Below are 16119 nucleotides of genomic sequence, written 5' to 3' on the forward strand. Positions count from 1 at the left end.
CCAGGGAGAAAAACTGGGCAAGGTGGTGATAGTGATGGAGGGTAGGTAGGGTAGTCCAGGATGGTGAAGGGCAGAGAGTGGGGCTCTGGGAGAGAAGACCTAGAGTTAGGACCCAGCACAGCAACCAGCTAAGACCCAAGGGGGCACATGGGTAGGGAGAAAATTCTCATGGCCAAGGGGCTCTAAGAAGCTCAGCAACGTGAACCCCCCAAACCCCATGTTACGTAGGGTTAAGTAAAAGGTTGTTGCATGCTTTGTGGTAAATGTATGAAGGAAAGACGGGAAGAGGACAGCAAACAAGGGGCAAGAAATGAGCACAGTGAGGAATTTAATGGGAGCAAATATTGCAGCGAGAGGGGGCTAGCCAACTTAAAGCAGCCCAGTCATCTTGAGAAGCCTCTAGGAAGAGGCAAACCCCTAGACTAATAGAAATAGCATTTAACCTCCAAAGAAGTAGGAAAAAGAGTGATAAAAGAGAAAAATCAACACAGACCAGGAGGAATAAACAAAGCATGAAATGACTAAGACCCACATTAGTATCATTAATTACATTTTTCTGGTTTAAGGCAAAGACTCAGCTGGATTTTTTAAAACACCTCTAAGCCATCTACATGAAATCTTGGTAAGTTGCTGGTTTCTGTGGAATGTGTGGGATGGAGGCTTGGGCCATTTGGTATCAGTCAGTGTCAGAGGAAAGGGTGATACTAAAATGCTGAGGCCTTGTGACCACCACAAGATCTGCCACCTGGTGGCACTCGTCAGGCGTTAAAGCAGAGAACCAGGCCTTAATCTGAAGTCATTATCAGTCCTGTCCCCCTCACAGCCCCTCATCATGTCCATGGACAGGTAGGGACCACAGTTAGGAAGCAGTACCTGTGTGTGGCAGGAGGGGAACAACAAAGTAAGCAGGCTGCTTCTTCCAAAGCACTATTCACTTAAGGCCTGAGCAGCAAGAGGAGGCCCCCTGCCTGCCCCCTCCCCACCAACTAATGTATTTCCTTTGTCCACCTGTGCCCATCAGACCACAGGGAAGAAAGCTGCATAGAACATTGCCATAGTCAAGGGTAAAGAGCCTGAGCTTTGGCTGTCCAACTCCATTATCTGCTCACTGTCAACCATGGGCAAATCTCTGAGCCTCAGTTTCCTCCTCAGTAAAACAGGCTTGAAGCTTAAAGGAGACCATTGTGGGCTAATAGTTTCTGTGCCTAATTCTCAGCAAAACCTGTGAAGTTGGTCCCATTACCAACTTCTGCAGATGAAACAGACTCAGAGATATAGGGGCACCCCACCCCCTCTGCCTCCAGGTCACCTAGTGTCAGAACCAGGATACAAACTCAGACTCCAGAACCTTTATTCCCAAGCTCCAGTGAGAGTGCCTTTACTACCATGCTTGGCATAGTGCAGGCCCTTACCTTGCCATGTCCCTAGGTCAAGGATTTGCACAGTGGAGTAGAAAAAAGCCATGGAGGAAGTCAGGGTCAGTGGCAGAAGGAGTGCCCCTTTGTGGGTAAGTACTCTTCATGCTTGGGTAACTCCTGGGTTGCCTTGCACCCCACTCCAAGTCATTTGCTCCAGGCAGAGCTGTCACACCAGGAACCTATCCAGCCACTACCTGATGACCTGGGCATAGACTGGACACAGGTCTCACTTCCCTACAGCAATGAGCACCCATCTCTGCCCCAAGCAGAGATGAGGGAAGCCCCATGGCACCAAGGATACCCTGCCATAGAGGGCTATGGAGAAATGGGACCACTGATAGGTAAAAGTGGGTGGGACTTGGGGACCTGGCAGGTCTGGGGCTGTACCCAGTCTCAGGATATACTTTGTGAGATACTTTTTACAATCCTGGCAATTCTCCAAGCCTTGGCATCCTTACCTATAAAGTGGGGATGACAGGACTGACTTAGAAGGATTCTGGTGAGGATTAATAACATACCAAGTACTGGGCAAAAAGCTCCCCATGAGTGAGAATGAATGTCTGCCCCTTCCCTGGCTCCTTCTGTTCCTGCTCTCTTCTGCGTTTGTCCCTCTAGATCCTTGGGGGACCCCCTAAACCGACTGCACAGCAACTTGCCTCCTCTGTATTTCCTTGGCTCCCATCTCACATTTCCTACTTGGTATGCCCCAAGCACAAGGCCCCACTTGTGCTTTCCTTTTCCATGTATCAGGCCTTTATTTATGCCAACCGTCAAATCACATCCAGTTTTGGACAATAATAACCTTAATAATAATGACATATATTGTATTTACTAACACAAGTGCCATTTGCCCTCTAAACAGTTCACATAGGGATCCCTGGGTGGCTCAGCGGTTTAGCGTCTGCCTTTGGCCAGGGCATGATCCTGGAGTCCCGGGATCAAGACCCACATCAGGCTCCCTGCATGGAGCCTACTTCTCCCTCTGCCTGTGTCTCTGCCTCTCTCTCTCTGTGTCTTTCATGAGTAAATAAAAATCTTTAAAAAAATAAAAATAAACAGTTCACATAGACTAAATTCAGTGTACCCTTAAAACTGCCTAAGGAGGTAGGCCCTATTTTTACAGTTAAGCAACTTGCCCCAAACACACAGCTTTAAGTGGCATGCTGAGGATCTGAACCTAGGCCCAGAGTGTTTCTTCATCGTTGCCCTCCACTCGGGAGAGCCATGGCTTGACCCCAACCGGCTTGGGGGCTCCCACTCAGCCTCTTCCATTCTCCATGCACACCATTCAATCCCAGCGCCAGACCTTTACCCACGGAACACCTGCCACCTGGAAAGCTCTGTGCATCTCTGGGCATCTGAATCTTAGCCTTTTCTCAGCCTTTGTTGCCACTGCTCTTCTGGGTCATCACCACTGCCCTGGTTCACAGTGGTCTCCAGCTGGGTGCAAATCCCATCACTACCACTTTCCAACTGGGTAGCCCTTTGGCAGGTATGTCTCTTTTTCATTGTATGGAAAACAAGGAAAATAGTTCCCATTCACAAGGCTGCTGTGAGGATTACAGGGACTGGTATCTATGAACATATTAAGAAACACCCAAAAAGCTCCCATTTAGTTTACCTGCAGTATCTCCTTCACCAGACTATACCCTCATAAGAATGAACATAGGTAAACTTTTTCTGTAAAGAGCCAAAGGGTAAACATTTTCAGCTTTGTGGGACATACAGTCTCTGTCACAGCTACTCAACTCTGCCATTGTGTGAGAGCAGTCAGGCACAGACAATACATAAACGGATGTGCATGGCTGTTTGCCAATAAAAGTTCATTGATGGACACTGAAATTTGGATTTCATATAACTTTTACATTTTTCAAAATATTCTTTTGACTTTCCCCCCAACCATTTAAAAATGTAAAAACCATTCATAGCTCACAGGCTGTACAAAAACAGGTGGCAGGCTGGACTTGGCCCAAGACTAGAGTTTGCTGACCATGGCCCAAGGCTATTTCTCCAGGCCTTCACCTGATTTCAAATCTTGGATTTCACCCTGACTGGGGTCCCAGCCTATCATAGGCTAACAGTTCCTGTGAGTTAAGCTACTCTGACACCCAGAGCTTGTGATTTCTTGGTCTGCTGATCAATCCATCGATCCATGCAGAGTGTAATGCCACATCCCCTAACCAAGGTCATTCCAAGAACTCGAGCCCACACATAGAAGGGCCTAATGTGCTCAGAACAAGAACTGCCAGCCCAGGTCACCTATCCAGTTTTCTGGTTCTTTTGTTTTCATTTAGGTCTCCTTTTGGGGGTAGAAGTAGATGAGGAAGGACAAGAGAAGAGGGTAGGCAGGGAGCTGGCAAAAGGAAGGAGTTGGAGGAAATGCTGAATGAATTCTGTTACTGCCTTCAGTTCTTCCTTGGGGCTTATTTATGTGTGCTTTCTGCCTTTTCTGAAAGGTCTGGACTCTAAAGCACCAGGGATGAAGCACCAGGCTGCTAGCTTGAGCAGTGAATTCAGAATTTCACAGTTCTCTTGAGTGCCCCTTGCAGGAGGAAATGCCATAGTCATGTCCCCTCTTATATTTAAAGGACGATAGTCAGCACTCTCCCTGAAGTTACCTAAAACCTGCCCTCTCTCACCAGCATCTTTAAAATCTGTCCTGGGCCTTGGAGAAAACAGGCTGCTGGGGTTTCTTCCAATTTACATAATCATGCCTGGCCACTGAATGCCTGGCAGCAGAGCCTCCGGAATTCTAGTCCTTACATACTCCCCCTCTCCCCACTCTTTTTTTTTTTTTTTAAGATTTTTATTTATTTATTCATAGAGATGCAGAGAGAGAGAGAGGCAGAGACACAGGCAGAGGGAGAAGCAGGCTTCATGCAGGGAGCCTGACGTGGGACTCGATCCATGGTCTCCAGGATCACGCCCTGGGCTGCAGGCAACGCTAAACCGCTGCGCCACCAGAGCTACCCACCCCTCTCCCCACTCTTGTGACCACCTCTGCCCCTCCTCTGGATCTCTCCAAGAGTGTAGGGTGCCTTTAGACCCTGTGAAGCAGTTCTCACTGAGGTGGAGAGGTGGAGGGCAGATGTTTGGATTTGCATCTCTTGCTAAACTGCTGTGAAGGGAAATGCCAAATATTTATCTAAGAGAAGAAATCTATCCTAACAAAACACATTTCCTTTGATGACAGGGCAGCGTGGAGGTAGGTGCCTCTGAATAAAGCTTCTTTGTATCACTGTGGATGGGTACAACAGGAAAATAACTTATTTTTGCTTCAGGGAAATTCTGCTGCCCTCTGTAAATCTGGTGCCCTACCTTGGGGCCAGTCCATACTAGGCATAGGTCAAAGCCTGTGGCAATCACTGCGTGATTATTTACATCCCCCTCCCTCCTTCAAGGGCATTCTCTTCTGATTTTCTCCTCTTCTGAGTCAAAATCTGTGCCTTGAGCCTGCTGAATGTTTTGGCACCCATGGTAAGGAGCACAAACTCCATGAGTGGCAGAGCTTGTGTTCAATTTTTTTTTTGGATGATTATAAACTATTTGCCAATTCATGTAGTTTCCTCTGCCTATAATAAAGTCTTTATCTTTTGCCTGAGGAATTTTTATTCAAAAAGCTCAGCTCAGATAGCCTCTCATCTATACAGCTTTCTCTGCTTCCTCCAGAAGAGAGTTTTCATTTATTACATCACTACTATATGCCATGCTCTGTGCAAGAGGCCTTACGTATGGCAACAACTCTGTGGTATAAGTTACTTTATTCTCATTGAGGACCAGAGAGATCAAGTAATGCCAATGTCACATAGCTATGAAGTTGGCAGAGCCAACTGGAATCCTGAGCTGCTCAGACTGGAGCCCAGGGCTCCATTACTGTGTCTCCCTCTGTGCCATCTCCCCGTTCTGCACATATTTTTACTTTTGCATCATGTTTTTATGAATCTATCTCCCCATATGAGACCAGGTTCCTTTGCAAATGGGATTCATGCAAAGATAATTCATTTCTGTCATTTCTGTATTCTCAATACCTAGAATAGTGCTTGGCACTGAGCAACCACTAATTCATTCAACAGATATTCTGAGTGGCTACTGTGTGCTAAGAAAAACTGAATTCCTGTTCTCAAGGAGCCTAAGCATACAGAGTAGTACAGGCCATGCATGAGACATACACATAAACAGATGTCTGGACTACAAGAGAGAATGTAACATGAGAGGTGAGGGGAAATAAATGTTCTGATGATTTGGAGAAGGATAAAGTGCCAGCCAGGCCTGAGAAGATACCATTAGAGTAGGACCCTTAGGACTTGATGATGTAGGATGGATGGGGGAGGAGCAAGGGGGTTCAGAGAAGGAAGGACATGGGCAGATACCAGCCTTGAAGTATCTGAAGTCCAGATACCAGTTGACAGACGATCAAAGTGACAAATCCCTTCATGCCAGTGAGGGAGAAGAGGACCATTTCAGACTGTGTAGGAGCTGCTGGGAAAAGTCAGCCAACCATCAGATTGAGAAGAAGAACAGATTGAGAAGAAGGTCAGGGCAGACTGTGCTCCAGTGTGGGGGCCAGTGTGGGTGACTGAACAAAGACAATTTCCTGGGGGAATTCTGCAAATATTCTTTCATTATAACAAAAACTGCTATTTATTGAGGACATAGTTCTGATTCTTGTGATCATGACACATGCACTTGTCTCCATTTCACAAGAAGAAAACCAAAGCTCATAAATCCAGCACAGAGAAAAAAAAAGGCCTGAGATTTAGAATCAGAAGATTTTAGTTCCAAGGCTCACCCTTACTTTTCTATGCCAATGGCAGAAATTTTCTGGAAAATTATGAGAATTTATCAAAAGTCTAAAAATATTTATATCTTTTAAGCCAATAATTCTACTTGTTGGGAGATATCTAACAAAGTAACTCTCAACAGCTTAATGCATAAAGATGTATATAAATTGTGGAAGCAGCCTAAATGGTTGGTTAGTAAATAGTCATTTGAAAATTATGATTACAAAAAATGTTTAGTACCATGGGGGTAAATGTTTATATCAAAAGTGGTGATGAGAAAACAGCAGGTTATGGAAAAACAAAATTGCCTAGGTGGTGAGATCTGAACAATTTTAAAAAGACACCTGGGAAAAAGACTGGAAGGAAATGCAATTGCCTCGGATTTATCCAGGCATCTTATGCTGTATAAACTTGAGGGTTTTTTATCTTTTTTGATAGCTGCCCTCAGTGACACCATGTCAAACCCCCTTTTCTCACTGGGTACCTCAATGATGGATGCCAATAGATTCTAAGCTACTTTCAGGAATTAGAATAGTCTCTTGTCATTGAAGATTAATTTTAGATGTTTACACAATAAAGCATTCATTTTTGAAGTGTCCATCTCAAGTTCCCCTTCAAAGCTCCTGCCCTGCCCCCTCTCAGGGATGCTAGACCTGGCCATGGCTCTGGTGGTTTGAGGGGAGAGTGGGGGAACACAGCCCCATCTTCCACTTCCCTGCTGGTTCCTCTCTGTGGGAGGGCTGGGGACAGGACTAGGAAGGCCCAGGTCTTCCTACCTGACAGCCTTGGGGAAGCAGTGGTCTCTCTGCTGGCTAGTTGCTGCTCTTCGAAGCTAACTGGCTGTTGGTTGCCTTCTTCCTCTGTGTGGCAACATCCAAACACTGGCTCTCTTGTGCAGAATCTTTCTGAATCTCAGCTTCCTCACCTGTAAAATAGAAAGGAAATAAACTACCTTATGTGGGTGATGTAGAAACAGAATAAGATAATGCATACAGGAGTACTGTCAATTGTAAAGCATTATGTAAACAATATTTGCTATTATGATTATTCTGAGGAGCCTGTTATTTGGAATATCTACTATTATTTGAAATGGGTACCTCCACTTAGAGATCAAATAAGTATTTCACTTAATAGGTAGAAGTAGAATTGGTGAATTTCGTCCCCCCTCCCACCTGCTCTTCTCCCACTCTTCCCCATCTCAGTTCAAGAGCAACTCCATTCTTTCAGTGATGCAAGCCAAACCCTTTGCAGATGGCCGTGGCCCTCTCCTCCTCTCACACCCTACCCACATCCAATCCATCAGCAGACCTTGCTGATTATACTTTTAAACCAAATCTACAAGTCAGTAGCTTCTTCTTTTTTCCAAGACACCTCACCTATCTCTGACAACTATCTTTCAATTGGTTTTCCTTCTCTACCCTTGCTTCCCTGTGATCTTCTCAACACTGCAGCCAGAGTAAGCTTTGTCAAACCTAAGTTGGTTCACATTACTTTTGATTCTAAACCCCTCAGTGGCTTTTCATCTTACTCAAAAGCAAAACCAAAAGCCCTTGTCAAGGTGTACAAGGCCCCCATATGATCTGGCCACTGATTTCTTCTTTGACCTTGCTCCTACCACTCTATCCTTCACTCACCAAGCTCCAGCCACTCCGTCATTTTACTGTTCCTCTCACAAGCCAACCATGCTCCTGCCTCAGGGCCTTTGCCCTCTCTGGTTCTTCTGCCATGAATTATTTTTCTCCAGATGATCACAGGACTTGCCCCCTCACCTCAACAGAGTTGTTTTCCCTGGTCACCAAGTTTAAAACAACACACTCTTGCCCTATCCCTCTTTCCTGCTTTTCTCCTTTCTTAACATTTAGCACCCCTGACATGTTATATATTTACCTGGTTATGGTCTGCCTTCTCCCACTAAAATGCAGGGCTTTGCCCACTGCTACATCCCCATCCCAACACTCAGCATAGAAATGGATTCCTTCCAAACATTTCTTTATCATGACCATTTCATAGCTATACCTGCCCAAATCCATTGGCAATTTTCATGCCCTTGGGTTCTTCTGAATTGGGTTCCCTTCCTTGTGTATGTGAAAAAACCACATGCTTCCTTCTAGGTCCTGAAGGGTAACAAAAGCCTATTTCCATGTTCAACTTTAAGTGTAATTACCCTGACCCTTGGGGTTTGGGGTTGGAGAGGAGAAGAGGGGATTTGCCCTTAGTGTCTGACCATCTTGAACTCTTCTTCTGATGTCTGTAGCTGGCTGGAGTCTGGCAAGAGGCATTCTCTCACAGCTCACTTTCTGGGAAGCTACACTGTGGTAAAGACAAATACGTGTAAATAACCAAAATGTCATCTAGGAAGCAGGCAGGTGTGGGGCATTTATTGTATTTACAGAGGGTGGAGGGAGGAGGTGCTAGCAGAGCATATACCCAGAGTTCCACAGATATGTTACTGGTCTTTCTAGTTGGGAGATGGGGTCACATAAAACCATGAACTCTAGGGACACTCCCATTTACATTCACCACCCCACTTGGGACAACTTTCACAGGAGGCCAAAATAAAACTGTGTAGCTATTTAGCCTGTGTGGTGACCATGTCTCACCTCAAAGTGCTTTGTCTTACGGGGAAAAGGAGCACATCTCTATTCTCAGTGTAGAGGCTGATCCCTACACAAGGACCAGCTTATTTATTGGCCCATATAGTCATGATACTCAAGGTCTTCAGGTGCTAGCAGGCTCTAACTCTGCTCTGACCTTAGCTGGCACTGGGCTACCTTCCCGGTCCCTTATACAGAAAGCTGCACTTCCCTGAACTGTTTTCAATAAGTTTCTCTCTTCCTCCTCAGACCTGCCTGGACTGGCTAGGGCACTCCACAACAATGTTCTATTTTCCCTTGGCAGAACCTGGCTCTGGCTCCAATCATTGGCCACCAGAGGTACCTGTATGCAACTACTCAGGAGAGACCAGCAGGGAGAGCCAGGAAAATTCAGATTCCTCAGCTAGACAAAAAGGGTCATGGATAAAAGCTACTTCTCAAGAGGTTCAGGTAACTTTCTCATTTAAGATACACAGAATCAAGTGCACTGTTAAAATAGCTGATTGTGAGGTTCAGGTGAGTGGAAAGCCAAATGGAATTCATCCATTCAGTCATCAACAACTATTTATTAAGCACCTACTACTACATGCCAGGCTAGGCATTGCCTATAGAGTATTTAATGACAAAGACTGCTGAAGTCCCTAACCTCATACATTAAAGTTAGTAAACTAGGAGAACAGGTAAGTGGAGGTCTAGGTACTTGGATCAAAGTGAAGATGCTTGACAGGTTCATAGGACTCTGGGAGTGGGAGAGACAAAATAACAGAGTTTGAGACCAGGAAACTCCTGTAATTCTACCAATGCAAAAAACTGCCAGAGAAAGAATGTCAGGCCCAATACAACTGCTAAAAGCAATATAAATGACAGCATACATCTCAGTATCTAAGGGAAATGGCTTCAACAAGTAGAAAGTGAAACCTTGATCAATATACTTACTTTGTTTCAAAATAATTCAGTGGGGAGAAGGAGTAAATGGGAGTAGAGATAAAACAAGATGGGCCACATGTTGATGATTCTACAAGCCAAGTGGCAGGTACTTGCTAATTCATTATTCTCTTTATTTTTGCATATCTTTGAAAATTCCTATAGGAAAAGTTCATATATATCAATAACTTGATCAATAACCACTATAGTCAGGGCACCTGGGTGGCTCAGTGGTTGAGCGTCTGCCTTTGGCTCAGGGAGCCTGCTTTTCCCTCTGCCTATGTCTCTGCCTCTCTCTCTCCCTGTGTCTCTCATGAATAAATAAAATCTTAAAAAAAAAAAAACCACTACAGTCAAGTTGCATAGAAGACACCCTATTTGTTATGGGGGAAAACTGAACATCTCCACTCATCCAAAATTCCTAAAGAGTTCACTGAGGCTGTAGACATTTTCTCTCCTGTCCCCCTTTCTCTCATAGATCTATTGCCAGAGCCCATAGCTTGATCCTTCAAAGAATGGCACAGTGAATGCAAGTTATTCACTGAGGCTCCTTACCTGTGTAATATGCCAAAGTGGGGAAGAAGAAACTCAACCTCCCTTGGGGAAAATACTGGAAAGTAAATTCTGTCCTCCATTGTCCAATAAGGAAGGAATATGTGGTAATGATGATGAGAAGGAGATCAATGGGATTGGGATAGATTCTGCTCCCAGTAGCAGCATAAGGTCACTGGACATCCTTGAACAAATCCCATGATCTCTGGAAGCTCCTCCTTTCTAAAGACAGGGATATATTACATATGAAAATAGCACTTGTAAATGCTTGTTTGGGCAGCACGAGAAGAGTTCAAAAGACAGGTTCTTTCCCATATGTTTCATCGTATAACATTTCAGGAATGGTTATTTATTTATCTTTAAAAGATTTTATTTATTTATTCATGAGAGACACAGAGAGAGAGGGGGGGGGGGCAGAGACACAGGCAGAGGGAGAAGCAGGCTCCATGCAGGGAGCCTGACGTGGGACTCGATCCCCGGTCTCCAGGATCACGCCCTGGGCCGAAGGCGGTGCTAAACTGCTAAGCCACCTGGGCTGCCCAGGAATGGTTATTTACAAATAAGCATATAGCAGATGGTAAGGTTGATGCCACCCTTGACCTCTGGAGAGCTCTGGTTCAAGAAAGAGGTTTTTTAGCAAGCCTTCTACCCCCAGAAACTCAACTCACAACTGGCAAGAAGTACTGGGTCTGAGCTGAGGCAGATGGGAGTAGTCCGAGTTTCTATGAGGATGACCTAAAAACAGCAGCCAACGTTCTCTGACATGAAGGGGGTAGGGCTTGATAGCTAATGAGCCTGGGTCCAGAAGAAACAGTGCAAACAAGGCTATCTAGAAAAGTTAAAAGCAACCCAGAAAACAGGGTGAAATAAGAGCTTAACAAAAATAGCACAGTGCAGCAAGGCAATAAAACAAACACTTCATAATTATTTTAAATGACAAGGGTACTAATTATACAAATGATCCACAAAGAAGTACATGTTCCAAAAATAGTTAAAAGGAAATACCGATCACAATACACAAATGTACTCAGAAACACGCTTGCCATAATAAAAGTAGAGAATTCAAAGCTACGGTAATCAAAACAACATGGTATCAGCATAAAGATTATATATGTGTATATCAATGTAACAGATTTGAGAGTCCAGAAATAAATTCATACATCTAAGGACAATTGGTTTTCCACCAGGTACCAAGCCGTCTTTCAACAAATGGTGCTGGGACAGCTGGATAGACATATGCAAAATAAGACACCAAAAGTACAAACAACCAAAGAAAAAGATAAACTAGATTTCATAAAAATTAAAAACTGTTATGCACCAAAGGACTATTAAGAAAGTGAAAGGAGGGGTGCTTGGCTGGCTCAGTTGATGGATAGAGCTTGGGACTCTTAATCTTAGGATTATGAGTTTGAGTCCCACATTGGGTGTAGAGATTACGTAAAAATAAAATCTTTTGGGGATCCCTGGGTGGCTCAGTGGTTTAGCGCCTGCCTTCAGCCCAGGATGTGATCCTGGAGACCCGGGATTGAGTCCCACGTTGGGCTCCCTGCATGGAGCCTGCTTCTCCCTCTGCCTGTCTCTGCCTCTCTCTCTCTCTCTCTCTCTCTCTCTCTCTTTCTGTGTCTCCCATGAATAAATAAATAAAGTCTTTTAAAAAAAAAAAGAGGGGGATGCCTGGGTGGCTCAGTAGGTTGAGTGTCCAACTTTTGGTTTTGGTTTAGGTCCTGATCTTGGGATTGTGGGATCAAGCCCCATGTTGGCTCCACGTTCAGCATAGAGTCTGTTTGAGACTCTCTTTCTCCTTCTCTCTCTAAAGTAAATAAATAGGGCAGCGCTGGTGGCTCAGCGGTTTAGTGCTGCCTGCAGCCCAGGGTGTGATCCTGGAGACCTGGGATCGAGTCCCACATCGGGCTCCCTGTATGGAGCCTGCTTCTCCCTCTGCCTGTGTCTCTGCTTCTCTCTCTCCTCTCTGTGTATTCTCATGAATAAATAAATAAAATCTTTAAAAAAATAAAAAAATAAAGTAAATAAATAAAAAATATATTTTTAAAAAGATAGTGAAAACATTGGGACACCTGGCTGGCTCAGTCAGTGGAGCATGTGACTCTTGATCTCAGGGTTGTGAGTTCAAGTCCCATGTTGAATATTCAGATTACTTAAAAATAAACAAACAAACCTAAAAGAGGTGCCTGGGTGGCTCAATTGGTTGAGTGTCCAGTTCTTGATTTTGGTTCAGGTCATGATCTTAAGGTCCTGGGATCGAGCCTAGTGGGAGCTCCTCACTCAGTGAGAAGTCTACTTGAGATTCTCTCTCCCTCTTCCTTTGCCCCTCCCCCTGCTCACACACACACTCTTGCTCTCAAATAAATAAATAAATCTTTATATAAATTTTTTTTGAAAAGTGAAAGCATAACCCACAGATTAGGAGAAAATATCCCATCTATTTGATAAAAAATCTATCTAGAATATATTAAGAAGTCTTACAACACCACAACAAAAAAGACAACCCAATTTAAAAAAGGGCAAACAGGAATGCCTGGGTGGCTCAGTGATTGAGCATCTGCCTTCAGCTCAGGGTGTGATTCCTGGTCCAGGGTTCGAGGAGCCTACTTCTCCTTCTGTCTATGTCTCTGCCTCTGTGTGTGTGTCTCATGAATAAATAAATAAAATCTTTTTTAAAGATGGGCAAAGGATTGTAATAAACATTTCTTCAATGAAGATAAATGGCTAACAAGCACATGGACACTCAACATCTTGTTATTAGTTACTAGGAAAACACAAATCAAAACCACGATAAGATACCACTTTACCCTACTAGGATGACAATAATAAAATAAGGGATGTGAGTGGGAATAACAAGCGTTAGCAAGGATATGGAGAAATTCTAACACTCACACAGTGCTAGTGAGAATGTAAAAGTGCAGTCACTATGGACTGGTAGTTCCTCAAAAAGTTAAACACAGAATCACCCAACAATTCCACTCCTGGGTATATACCCCAAAGAATTTAAGACAAGTGTCAAACAAGAACCTGTATGTGAATGTCCATAGCGACATTATTCATAATAGCCAAATGTGGAAAAAGCCACCAACTGATGAATGGATAAACAAAATGTGGAATACCCATAAAAGGTATATTATTCAGCCATAGAAAGGAATGAAATATTGACATATTTTACAACACAGATGAATCTCAAACACTACTTCTAGTAAAAGAAGCCAGACACAAAAGGTCAAATGTATGATTCCATTGATATGAAATGTCCAGGGGCACCAGGTTGCACTTCTATGCAAATCCAGGTTCTCCCTGTCAGTACAGTGAGACAGTTTGTAACACAGGGTATGGGATCAGACTGCCTAGGTACATATCCTGGCTCTTCCACTTACCTTTTGCTTTAGGCAAGTTACTTCTCTATAATTGTTTCTTCATTTATAAAATAAGGATAATAATTGTGCCTACACTGAGGGTTTTTATGACAAATGGTGTGTATACATATACATATATGTGTGTGTGTGTATATCTATATGTATACACACACACACACACACTTATGGGAAATCTGGGTGGGCGGCTCAGGTGGTTAAGCATCTGTCTTCAGCTCAGGTCATGTTCTCAGGGTCCTAGGATTAAGCCCCACATTGGGCTCCCTGCTCAGTGGGAAGCCTGTGTCTCCATTTCCCTCTGCCTGCTGTTCCCTCTGCTTGTGTTCTCTCTGTCAAATAAATAAGTAAAATTAAAAAAAAAAGAAAAATTAAAAATAAATAAAATCTTAAAAGACATTTATTTTTTTTTTAATTTTCATTTATTTATGATAGGCACACAGTGAGAGAGAGAGAGGCAGAGACACAGGCAGAGGGAGAAGCAGGCTCCATGCACCGGGAGCCCGACGTGGGATTCGATCCCGGGTCTCCAGGATCGCGCCCTGGGCCAAAGGCAGGCGCCAAACCGCTGCACCACCCAGGGATCCCTTAAAAGACATTTAAAATAGTATCTGGCATGTACTAAGTGCTCAATAAATGTTAGCTATGATGCTTTTATTTCTGTCTATATTGACCTACTGTTGGTAAACATTGGATGGCTGGATAAAATGTACATCATTCTAGGCAGAGATTGCTGGATTATCCAATTCACTGGCAAGTGAGGATTACAGTCTTTTAGGAATCCAGAGAGGAGATGTTAAAACTCTAACAAGTAAAAGTACTAATGTAATAATACTTGGACCTTTTTAAGACTCCTTGAACTGACAATGGCTATAAAACAGAGGAAACCAAATATTTCAACTCCATTTCCAGATAATTTAGACTTGCTTAAACTATCCAGCATAACAGGAGCAAAATCAGAGGTTCAGTGAGACTCTAGCTTCTAATCCTAGATGGTGGTAGTAACAACAACATTAATAATAATAGCAAAAGTTCTTAATATGTGTGAGGTACTCTACTAAATGCTTTAAATATATTAACAATTTAATGTTTATTGGAGATTTCCCTACTATATCCAAGAGAGCAGAAGTTCAGAGAAAAAAGCATGTTACTGGGCTGATGGCAGAGCTATTCTAAGAATGGGAGGCTTTCTTATCAGTCTGATGACTTGGGATCCCTGGGTGGCGCAGCGGTTTAGCGCCTGCCTTTGGCCCAGGGTGCGATCCTGGAGACCCAGGATCGAATCCCACGTCGGGCTCCCGGTGCATGGAGCCTGCTTCTCCCTCTGCCTGTGTCTCTGCCTCTCTCTCTCTCTCTCTCTCTCTCTCTCTCTCTCTCTCTCTCTGTGACTATCATAAATAAATAAAAATTAAAAAAAATCTGATGACTTATGAAGGTGACAAAAGGTTAGGCCACTCAGTGTTGGAGAGTACAAGATCCTAGAAAGTGGAAATGCTCTACCACTGCCTGGGTAGTAACAGCCTGGCTGCAACTGGGCAGAATTTCTAGTTCTAATGTCAGGATAATAAGGAAGTTGCTGCCAATACTGCATAGGACAGAAGACACTTAGCAGTGATGGCTGACTTCCAACTGAGCCATTAAGGTAAATGTAAAAGAAAGCTCCAGGTAGAAATATCATTAGGAACTCAGAGAACACACTGTGTTTGAAGCTGGTACTTAACCTTCTATTATTGGACTCAGGGTCTTGCCATGCTGGGGCCAATCTGAGTCCACTTATGACACCCCCTTATGCCTTATATAATACTGTTCATTTCTGTTATCTGGGCTTTGCAAAGGCAATTAGGGCAACAATCTCTTACGGGTGGGCCTTAGAGTACTAAGATGTTGATTTCTCCTGTCTTTGCATTTCCTTCCAGCCACAATCATTCTATGATCTTCTATGGGATTCCTTTTTTTTTTTTAAATTTTATTTATTTATTCACGAGAGACAGAGAGGCAGAGACGCAGGTAGAGGGAGAAGCAGGCTCCATGCAGGGAGCCCGATGTGGGACTCAATCCTGGGTCTCCAGGATCACGCCCTGGGCTGAAGGTGGCGCTAAACTGCTGAGCCACCCGGGCTGCCCCTATGGGATTCCTTTTCTCTTCTCTCCATTTCACTGTAACAGAGTCTGAAGAATATATAATATTTATTAGTATTCCCTGACATACAAATCCTTTAAAGGATATTTCTTAAGAGGAGATGGGATGGAGCCAACCGTGAGAAAAGATAAATAGAGAAAGTTTTGAAGAGAATAGTTCACATGACAGCCTAGTGAGAATGACACCCAGCAGAGAACTGAGATAGATGATAAAAGGAAAAGCAGTGCCTGACACAGAGGATACTCAAGAGCTGTTTGGGGACTGGAAGAATAAACAGTAACAGGAGAATAAAATACCAGGATTCTAAAGGTGGAACAGACATTTCCCAGCT

At 43.8% G+C, this 16119-nt stretch overlaps 1 long non-coding RNA gene across 2 annotated transcripts in view; it reads right to left on the minus strand.

Annotated features, from left to right (window-relative positions):
* The window catches only part of LOC129507564 (uncharacterized), a 33904-nt gene that overhangs the window by 11542 nt on the left and 6243 nt on the right, over nucleotides 1–16119 (minus strand). For both annotated transcript variants that reach the window (XR_008664033.1, XR_008664034.1), the window contains exon 2: nucleotides 6976–7124. This is a non-coding gene — a long non-coding RNA (uncharacterized LOC129507564). The remainder of the gene's footprint in view (nucleotides 1–6975; nucleotides 7125–16119) is intronic.

This window comes from Nyctereutes procyonoides, unplaced genomic scaffold (genome assembly GCF_905146905.1).
Source record: "Nyctereutes procyonoides isolate TBG_1078 unplaced genomic scaffold, NYPRO_anot_genome, whole genome shotgun sequence".
In the NCBI taxonomy this organism is placed as follows: domain Eukaryota; kingdom Metazoa; phylum Chordata; class Mammalia; order Carnivora; family Canidae; genus Nyctereutes; species Nyctereutes procyonoides.